Source organism: Bos indicus x Bos taurus, chromosome 5, assembly GCF_003369695.1.
Source record: "Bos indicus x Bos taurus breed Angus x Brahman F1 hybrid chromosome 5, Bos_hybrid_MaternalHap_v2.0, whole genome shotgun sequence".
NCBI lineage: Eukaryota > Metazoa > Chordata > Mammalia > Artiodactyla > Bovidae > Bos > Bos indicus x Bos taurus.
The window spans coordinates 118,854,783-118,866,066 of record NC_040080.1 but is presented as its reverse complement, the minus strand read 5'-3'; positions in this window follow the sequence as shown (position 1 = coordinate 118,866,066).

The following is an 11,284-nucleotide window of genomic DNA, read 5'->3' as shown; positions in this document are numbered from 1 at the left end:
CTATTTGGAGGTTTCCTGGAAGCACTTCCTCTGGAAGTGGTACCCAGTCTCAGTGCAGTCTCTGGCTTCACTGTCAAACAGGAAAAGGAGTATGTCAAGGCTGTATATTGTCACTCTGCTAATTTAAGTTATATGCAGAGTACATCATGAGAAACGCTGGGCTGGAAGAAGCACAAGCTGGAATCAAGATTGCCGGGAGAAATATCAATAACCTCAGATATGAAGATGACACCACCCTTATGGCAGAAAGTGAAGAGGAACTAAAAAGCCTCTTGATGAAAGAAAAGAGGAGAGTGAAAAAGTCCCATCACTTTATGGGAAATAGATAGGAAACAATGGAAACAGTATCAGACTTTATTTTGGGGGGCTCCAAAATCACTGCAGATAGTGACTGCAGCCATGAAATTAAAAGACACTTACTCCTTGGAAGGAAAGTTATGACCAACCTAGATAGCATATTGAAAAGCAGAGAGATTACTTTACCAACAAAAGTCCATCTAGTCAAGGCTATGGTTTTTCCAGTGGTCATGTATGGATGTGAGAGCTGGACTGTGAATAAACCTGAGCGCCAAAGAATTGATGCTTTTGAACTGTGGTGTTGGAGAAGACTCTTGAGAGTCCCTTGGACTGCAAGGAGATCCAACAAGTCCATTCTAAAGGAGATCAGTCCTGGGTGTTCTTTGGAAGGAATGATGCTGAAGCTGAAACTCCAATACTTTGGCCACCTCATGCAAAGAGTTGACTCATTGGAAAAGACTCTGATGCTGGGAGGGATTGGGGGCATGAGAAGAAGGGGACGACAGAGGATGAGATGGCTGAATGGCATCACTGACTCGATAGACATGAATTTGAGTGAACTCTAGGAGTTGGTTATGGACAGGGAGGCCTGGCGTGCTGCAATTCATGGGATCACAGAGAGTCGGACACGACTGAGCGACTGAACTGAGCTGAACTGAACCGAAAGACTGAAAGTGAAAGCATTAGTCATTCAGTCATGTCCAACTCTTTGTGACCCCATGGAGTGTAGCCTATCATGTTCCTCTGTCCCTGGGATTCTCCAGACAAGAATACTGGAGTGTGTAGCCATTCTCTTCTCCAGGGTGTCTTTCTGACCCAGGGATGGAACCCAGGTCTCTTGCATTGACAGATTTCTTTACCATCTCAGCCAGGGATGGAACCCAGGTCTCTTACACTGACAGATTCTTTACCATCTCAGCCATCAGGGAAGCCCTGGTAGTTTGGAATCTGTAAAGGACCCTAATACTAACCCTGTGACCTTGGGGCAAAACGTTGTCTTTCTATGAGGAAAATGGTGTTAATATGCGTAGTTTAACATATCGTTGGTATCAAATCAGTCAATATAAGTAAAATGCCTCTCGGAAAACCATGTGCTCTAGGCAGAATAATGGTCCCCAGAAGCTGTCCATGTCCCAGTCTTTGGAGTCCATGACAACCAGACCTGGGAAAGGAGACTTAAAGATTAAGGTTAAGAACTTTGAGGTGGGGAGATTAGCCTGGATTACCCAGGTGAATTCAACTTCCTCACAGGCATCCCTTAAAATGGAAAACTGTTCCAGGCTGTGATCAAAGAAAGAGATGTGACAACAGAAGAAGAGTCAGAGAGATGCTGGTTTTGCAGATGGTTGAAGGGGGCCATGAGCCAAGGAATGTGGGCAGCTTCTAGAAGCTGGTGAAGTGAGGAAATGCATTCTTCCCTGTGGTCTGCAGAAGAATGCAGCCCTACCGATGCCTTGACTTCAAGACTTCTGACCTGCAGAACTGTAAGGCTATTGCAGTGATTTTGGAGTCCAAGAAAATAAAGTCTGTCACTGCTTCCACTGTTTCCCCATCTATTTGCCATGAAGTGATGGGACTGGCTGCCATGATCTCAGTTTTCTGAATGTTGAGTTTTAAGTCAACTTTTTCACTCTCGTCTCTCACTTTCATCAAGAGGCTCTTTAGTTCCTCTTTGCTTTCCTCCATAAGGGTGGTGTCATCTGCATATCTGAGGTTATTGATGTTTCTCCTGGCAGTCTTGATTCCAGCTTGTGCTTCATCCAGCCCAGCATTTCTCATGATGTACTCTGCATATAAGTTAAATAAGCAGGGTGAAAATATACAGCCTTGACGTACTCCTTTTCCTATTTGGAACCAGTTTGTTGTTCCATGTCCAGTTCTAACTGTTGCTTCTTGATCTGCATACAGATTTCTCAGAAGGCAGGTCAGGTGGTCTGGTATTCCCATCTCTTTCAGAATTTTCCACACACAAAAAAGAATTTTCCACAGTTTGTTGTTATCCACACAGTCAAAGGCCTTTGGCATAGTCAATAAAGCAAAAATAGATGTTTTTCTGGAATTCTCTTGCTTTTTTGATGATCTAACGGATGTTTGCAATTTGATCTCTGGTTCCTCTGCCATTTCTAAATCCAGCTTGAATATCTGGAAGTTCTCGGTTCATGTACTGTTGAAGCCTGGCTTGGAGAATTTTGAGCGTTACTTTGCTAGTGTGTGAGATGAGTGCAATTGTATGGTAGTTTGAACATTCTTCAGCAGTGCCTTTCTTTGTGATTGGAATGAAAATTAACCTTTTCCAGTCCTGTGGCCACTGCTGTATTACCTGGGAAGGCCTTAGTTAATATAGTTTGATATAAAAAATATATATTTTTCTTCCCTCTGGAAAAATAAATTACATGAACCTAGTTAATTCATGTAACATTGGAGGTTATCTTTTTCACAAAATAATACCAATAATGTCAAATATAACAGTGACTTCCCTGAGGTCCCATCTCTGGTCCATGAAGATTCCACATGATGCGGGGCAGCTAAGCCTGGGTGCCACAGCCACTGAAGCCTGCGCACCTAGAGCCCGTGCCTGCAACGGGAAGCCACCGCCGTCAGAGCCTGCACTAGCAGTAGCCCTGCTTGCGGAAACTAGAGAAAGCCTGAGAGCAGCACCGGAGAACTTGCACTGCTGAAAATCAATAAAAATTCAGAAAAAGTAGAAATAACTTGCTTTTGCATGGCACTTTGGATGTGTCAAATAGCAATGATAACATGTGTATGTGTGCATGCTCATTTGCTCAGTCGTGTCTGACTCTTTGTGACCACATGGATTGTAGCCCTCCAGACTCCTCTCTCCATGGGATTCTCCAGGCAAGAATACTGGAGTGGGTTGCCATTTCCTCCTCCAGGGCATCTTCCCAACCCAAATTGAATCTGAGTCTCCTGTGTCTCCCACACTGGCAGGCAGATTCTTTACCACTGAGCCACCTGGGAAGTCCAACGATAACATTAACTATCTGCATGTTATAATACTAGAGACTGTGCTAGGTAGGTTAGAAGGGTGAACTCACGTGGTGCTCACAGGAACATCATGAGCTAGGTGCTATTAATAGCCCGATTTTACAGATGAAGAACCTGAGGCCAGAGAGGCTAAGTAAACAGGGTCATGCAGCTCATGAGTGGCAGAGCTAGGCTTGGAACCCAAGCAGTCTAGCTCTAGGACTTGTGCTGTATCCGGCTGCCTTTCAAAGCCCACATGGTCTATTAGTTTTCTGTGGCTGCTGAAAAAGGGAAAAATGATCACAAACTTAGTGGCTTAAAACAACACTGATTTGAAGGGGACAGCAGAGGATGAGATGGTTGGATGGCATCACCAACTCAATGGACATGAGTTTGAGCAAGCTTCGGGAGTTGGTGATGGACAGGGAAGCCTGGCGTGCTGCAATCCATGCGGTCACAAACAGACACAACTGACCAACTGAACTGAATAGTAATCACAGGGCTCCCTATGCTCTTTAAACTCATCAACAGTTATTTCCTTACTCGTGCTGCACATATCCAGGCCATCTGGACTATTAATACTCTCAGGGTATCTCCTATGCTTTCAGATATCTCCATGTTATTCCACACATTCTTACTAGAAGGCTTTTGCTTCTATTCTGGCAGGAAGTTGACTGGCATCTGTGAGAACACGTATGTACTTGCACACAATAGATTAGATCCTAGACTGGTAGGAATATAGTAAAATAATTTCTGTGTCCACTTTCCAAATTCCTTTACTCTTTTACTTAATTTCCACCCCATATTCCTACCACAGAAGCCTCTATCTTTAGAGCCTTTGAGGGAAGAAACAAGAGACATTACAAAAAGTAGGAAGCACTATCTAAATATCCCGATCACCGTGGTCCCTACTGGGTTTCTGCCTGGTGGAAGAAGAGAAAAATCATCTGGCTTGAGAGGACATGTCTTTGAGGCATCTCTGTGTCACGCTCACTGTCCCACTGTCCCTAGGAGCTGAATGAGTCTCACCCATTTTTACATAGTGACAGGTTAGTGGGTGCTCCTGGAAGATTTCCTCACCTCCCACCACCAGATTTTTGTTTCCCCACTTATGATCAGGGTTGTTAAGATGACCTCTCCTTGAGTGCATGCATGCGTGCATGCTTAGTCATGTCTGACTTTTGCAACCCATGGACTCTGTTCATGTAATTTTCCATGCAAGAATACTAGATTGGGTTGCCGTTTTCTCCATGATCCAAGGACTGAGCCCGAGTTTCCTGTGTCTCCTGCATTAGCAGGTTGATCCTTTACCAATGAGCCTAGGGAACCCACAGGGAAGCCGTCTGGGCACATTTTAAATGATTATTTTTGTTCCTCTCATGGAGGGAGACTTCTCTGTGGTATGACTCTTGGAGGTAAAATTCAGGAAATTGTGGAACCTCTCTAATCTGGGGTCCTGTAGTGGTTTTTAACTCTCAAGATGTTCTATACTGAGCTTCCAGCAATTCCTCAATTATAAAGTCTTTCTACTGATACTGGCTCCATACTGGTTCCAGCTGCTGGATTTTGCTGCTGGGCTTCTGCTCCCTGTTACAATAGCTGTGATTCTCTGTATCCATCTGTCTTTCTCCAGTCTGGGGGGAAGCAGTTTGCTCTGTGACCTCAGTTCTCTGGGAAAGCAGAGTCGTTGACTTTGTGTGTTCAGCTTTTGCCTTGTTGTCAGGTGAGAAACTTGAATTCACCAATGTGATTTTAATCCTTATGTTAACTGATTACAAACTGTGCAATAATAAGCCTATTTTTCTTATCAGTGAATAGTCATATATACTTTGTGAAGTTGCACAGAGATTTGGAGTTTATGTATGCAAATCACTTGTCAGTTCACTTCAGTTCAGTCGCTCAGTCGTGTCCAACTCTTTGCGACCCCATGAATCGCAGCACGCCAGGCCTCCCTGTCCATCACCAACTCCCGGAGTTCACTCAAACTCATGTCCCTCGAGTCGGTGATGCCATCCAGCCATCTCATTCTCTGTCATCCCCTTCTCCTCCTGCTCCCAATCCCTCCCAGCATCAAAGTCTTTTCCAATGAGTCAACTCTTCGCATGAGGTGGCCAAAGTACTGGAGTTTCAGCTTTAGCATCATTCCTTCCAAAGAACACCCAAGGCTGATCTCCTTTAGAATGGACTTGTTGGATCTCCTTGCAGTCCAAGGGACTCTCAAGAGTCTTCTCCAACACCACACTTCAAAAGCATCAATTCTTTGGTGCTCAGCTTTCTTCACAGTCCAACTCTCACATCCATATATGACCTCTGGAAAAACCATAGCCTTGACTAGACAAACCTTTGTTGGCAAAGTAATGTCTCTGCTTTTGAATATGCTATCTAGGTTGGTCATAACTTTCCTTCCAAGGAGTAAGTGTCTTTTAATTTCATGGCTGCAGTCACCATCTGCAGTGATTTTGGAGCCCAAAATAATCACTTGTAGGGGAACTTAATGACGGGTAGGTTTATTATTGATTGATGGCACACTTTCTAAGGAACTGGATATGTTCCAAATAGTAATGCAATCTGAACTAAACATTAACTTTCAAAAAAGTTAAACTAAGCCTTTATTCACTTCTGCTTTCACTTGGAAACTGAAGCTCAGTTCAGTTTCCTGTGTTTCTAGTACTCACTTTACATTATTGTATAGTAAAAATTGTTTTTGTGTGTAATGACTGTGATAAACTTTCATTCATTCCATATATCTAAATTACTTTCTTGATCCTCTTGTTTTATATCAGTACAGCAAATCATTTATACTAGAAAGTTCACTGGACTGAGAGATGGGAAAAATGAGACTGAGTCCTAATTCTAGCACTAATTAGCTGAATGATTTTGGGCAAATCACAGTAATACTTGAGTATCAGTTTCTTCATCCAAACCACAACCTATTTGAAATAGACAATCAAAAGCCCCTTTCAGGGCTAAATTTCATTTATTCATTTCTTCAATATTTATTTATGATCTATTGGATATACAGATCTTCTTTGACTTATGATGGTGTTCATCCTGATAAACCCATTGAAAACTGAAAATATCCTAAGTTAAAATGCATTTAATACACCTACTGAATATCATAGCTTAGCCTAGCCTAGCTTAAAAGGTCTCAGAAGACTAACATTGCCTATAGTTGGGCGAAATCATATAACACAAAGCCTATATTATAATAAAATGTTGAATAGCTCATGTAGTTTATTGAATACTATACTGAAAGTGAAAGCAGAATGGTTATCTGGGTGCAGGATGTGTATCAGTTATTTACACTCACAGTCACGTAGCTCCCTGGGAAATCCAGCTCCCTGCTACTGCCTGGCGACATGAAAGAGCATCCCAGTAAATATCACTAGGCTGGGAAAGGATCAAAACTCAAAATCTGAAGTATGATTTCTACTGAATGCGTTTCACTTTCACACCATTGTAAAGTCAAAAAATCATAAGGCAAACCACTATAAGTAGGGAGTATCTGTAGTATACACTATTAGGCATGAAACACTGGGAGTCAGACAAAATAAACATAAATGTTATACTCTAGCCAAGAGTTAGGCATTAAGCCAATGATCCCATGACTAAACACATAATGACACATTGTGAAGGACATGATAGGACTTGTGAAGGCAAATATAATGTTGGTGGATGATTACAATAGTGGGACCTGGAAGGGCTAATTGTGTTGGAAAGTCAAGAAATATTTTTTTTCTGAGGAAACAATAGTAGGCAATGGCCAGGTTTTGTTTGTTTGTTTTTAAAAAGGGGGGTGGGTGGGTAGGGAGTAGAGAGCATTCCTGGAATAAGAAACAGTCAGCAGAAAAACCTTGAAGCAGAAAAGAGCTTGGCCTGTTAAAGGAAGGCAAAGGTGGCTGTCAGGCTGGAGCATAGTGAACAAGGGGGAGAGTCATTCAAAGAGTGTGGACGGAGCCCCTGACAGAGCTTTGCCTTCTCAGACTCCGGGTTCTATCTCAGTGCCACAGAGAACAACTGCCAAGTTTTTCCAAATTTCCTTGAATCTGAGATTTAGCCTCACTCTATTCCTGTCTGTAAGATCTGCATTCTACAAATCAAAAGAATAATAGAAAAGAAACTCAATCTACAAATGCTCAATTTTCTTTGGTGTATGAAGGAGTTAAGGCAATGTTTTCAGTGTTGGCTGCAGAATGAAATCACCTGGGAAGTTTTGATAATTTCCATTGCTTTGTTTCTCCTTGGGGGAAATTTGATCTAACTAGCCATGGGGTTGCTAAGAGTCCGACACGACTGAGCAACTTCACTTTCACTTTTCACTTTCCTGCATTAGAGAAGGAAATGGCAACCCACTCCAGTGTTCCTGCCTGGAGAATCCCAGGGACTGGGGAGCCTGGTTGGCTGCCGTCTATGGGGTCACACAGAGTCAGACACGACTGAAGCAACTTAGCAGCAGCAGCAGCAGTCATGGGGTCGCTGAGAGTCGGACATGACTGAGCAGATTCACTTTCACTTTTCACTTTCATGCATTGGAGAAGGAAATGGCTACCCACTTCAGTGTTCTTGCCTGGAGAATCCCAGGGATAGGGGAGCCTGGTGGGCTGCCGTCTATGGGATCACACAGAGTCAAACATGACTGAAGTGACTTAGCAGCAGCAGCAGCAGCAGCCTGAAGTACATAGCAAGAGAGTTTCTAAAAGATTCTCTGTGATTCTAATGTGCAGCCAAAATTAAGAACAATTTGGAGGGAAAGCTAGAAAGCTCAGTTTTAGCAATTTGTGTTCACCACATATGCATCTAATTTCAACACGAGTTTTTTTTTTTTCTTTTAAACAGCCCATATGTTTGCCAGGCACCATTCTCACAAACGTAGACTTTGAAAAAGTAGTACTTCACAAAAGTAGACTCATAACTCTCACAATCAACCCATAATAATACTCACCATTTCCCCATTGGCTAAATAAGGAAATTGAAGCATAGAGTGTGAATGATTTGCCCAAGGCCACATCACTGGTAAATGCAGAGCTAGTATTTGAACTGAGGCATCTGGCTCCAAAATACATATTGTTATCTGCTTTGTTGTAAGACCTCTGTGGATTCAGAAGAGAGGAGACAGCTTGCATGCTTTCTACACTGCCAATGTCAACTGAAAGAAAAACACGCAACATAAAAGTAGTGGGTTAAGTTTTATTCAACATCATACTGAGGACTATAACCCAGGAAACATTCTCTCAGTGCTGTGCTAAGTCACTTCAGTCATGTCTGACTCTGTGCAACATTATACACTGTAGCCCACCAGGCTCCTCTGTTCACGGGATTCCCCAGGCAAGAATACTGGAGTGGATTGCCATTCCCTTCTCCAGGGGATCTCCTGGACCCAGGGATCGACCCTTACATCTACCCTGCACTGGCGGGCAGTTTCTTTACCACTAGTGGCACCTGGGAAGCCCGTTCTCTCAGTAGCTTTAGGAAATTGCTCCAAAGAAGTAGGGGAAGACACAGTATACATGGGAGTTTTTTGGCTAGTTACACGTGGTTATACATTAAAAGATTACTGACGCGCACAACCTCGTAAAATTCTTGAATTCTAAAGAAATATTATTAACGCTACCATTTAGAAAGAATAAGCTGCTGGAAAAAAAAAAAAGATGCACCTTTGCATTACCTCTGTAACACTAGTAGCTTGAGAGAAAGCAAGTTAGCTATGATGTAATTAATCTGAGAATGTGCAATAATTCAGAGATAAGATCATTCCCATGCCTTGACTAGAAAAATATTAAAGAAAAGACAACAAATTAATATGCACAAATACTTCAAAACAGAAGCGGAAGAAACAGAATGAGCAATACACGTTGCTAGGCAAATGCACAGTTCCATATAAATAGCTGAGGATAGACTGGGCATGTGGAGAATACGTGTATAATATAAATAGGAAAACTTGAAACGAAAATCTAAGTGTCTAGAAGTGAAAGTATGAAACTCAGAGGGACAGTATAAGAAGAGAGGAATTAAAAGTTTCTAAGACCTCATGGATAGAGGGAAGAAGGAGGCAAGCAAAATTATTCTAAAGATCTTAACATATTGGTAACGAGAAGTGGAGGAGAAATACAGTTCCTCAGTGGAGGAAATTGTGTGTCTAGATAGGGCAATCTTTTGTGTTTTGTTTTCAAATAATAGTAGAAAAATGTGTGTCTGATTAAGAAATGTAATGGAAGGTTTTAATAGAACTGTTGAAGAGAGGGGAGAGTGAAATATTAACATGATTGAAACAGCTGAAATATGGAAAAGTATATGTAGAAAAGTAAGACATAAGTGTTACATATAAAGTATGAGGGAAGGAATAAAGAGATCATTATCCAAGGTGCCAACTCAATCATGTCCAACTCTGCAACCCCGTGGGCCATAGCCCGCCAGGCTCCTCTGATTTCCCAGGCAAGAAAACTGGAGTGGGTTGCCATGGCCTTCTCCAGGGTGACCACCCTGGTGGCTCAGATGGTAAAGCGTCTGCCTACAATGTGGGAGACCTGGCTTCGATCCCTGGGTTGGGAAGATCCTCTGGAGAAGGAAATGGGAGCGCACTCTAGTATTCTTACCTGGAAAATTCCATGGACGGAGGAACGTGATAGGTTATAGTCCATGGGGTCTCGAAGAGTTGGACACGATTGAGAGATTTCACTTTCTTTCTCCAGGGTATCTTCCCAACTCAGGGGTCAAATCCAAGTCTCTTCTCTTAAGCCTACCACATTGGCAGGTGGGTTCTTCACTACAAGCACCACCCGGGAAGCCCAATCATTACACTAACTTTAAAAAGACAATACCCAGGGACTTCCCTGGTGGTTCAGCGGCTAAGGCCGCACACTCCCACTGCAGGTAGCCTTGATCCCTGGTCAGGGAACTAGATCCACCTAAAAATCCTGAGTGGCGGAACTAAGATTGGTGCAGCCAAATAAAAATAAATAAAAAGACAACATTCACATTAAAAGATAAAAAACTGTTTAAAAGAAGCATAATCAAACGATAGAACTGACAATTAAGGGAATAGGCAAAAGATATCAAGAAAATTCAAACAAAAAGAAAGCAGAGGAGACTTCTTCAGTGTTCCAGTGGTTAACAGCACTTCCACTCCAAGGAAGTGGATCCCCGGGTGGGGAATTAAGATCCCACATGTGGCAAGGCCAAAAAAAAAAAGCAGACTGGAATTTCTTTTTTTTTTTTTTTTTGGCTACGTGGCATATGGTGTCTTAGTTCCTAGATCAGAGATCAAACCTGCAGCCCCCTGGTTGAAAGTGTAGTCTTAACCACTGGAACACGGGGGAAGACTCAAGACTAAATGGAATTTGAAGTTAAAAGTATTGACGTTATGTAATTTTTAAAGACACAGTTTGTGAAAAAGATATAATTAAAAATGGTTATGCACCTAGCATCAGAGCGATCAGATATGTTAATCAAAACTATTAGAAATGCATGATAAAAAATGTGATATTTAGTTAAAGACTTAACTATATCTCTCTTAGAAATCAATTCTAGGAAAGCTAAATAAATCAATTAATTAAATAGCTATATATAGGATCTTCATGCTTAAGTGCTCAGTGTCTAACTCTTTTTGACCCCTTGGATTGTAGCACGCCTCCTCTGTCCACACAGGATTTTTCAGGCAAGAATACTGGAGGAGGTTGCCATTTCCTCCTCCAGGGGATCTGCCTGAGCCCGGGATCAAAACTGCATCTCCTGTGTCTCCTGCATTGCAGGCAGATTCTTTACCACTGAGCCACTGGAGAGCCCATATAAAGGATCTTAGGTTCCTCTAATACACAATATTCATTTTGTTTCCTTGGAAATTTTACATTTATCACATACTTGTCCACATAGAAAAGTTTAACAAATTAAAAAAACAAATAGAGATATCACTGCCTACTTTTTTTCTAATCATAACCCGATAAAAATTAGAGGAAAATATATAGAAATGACAGAAAATGTAACTTCACTGAAATTAAGAAATACA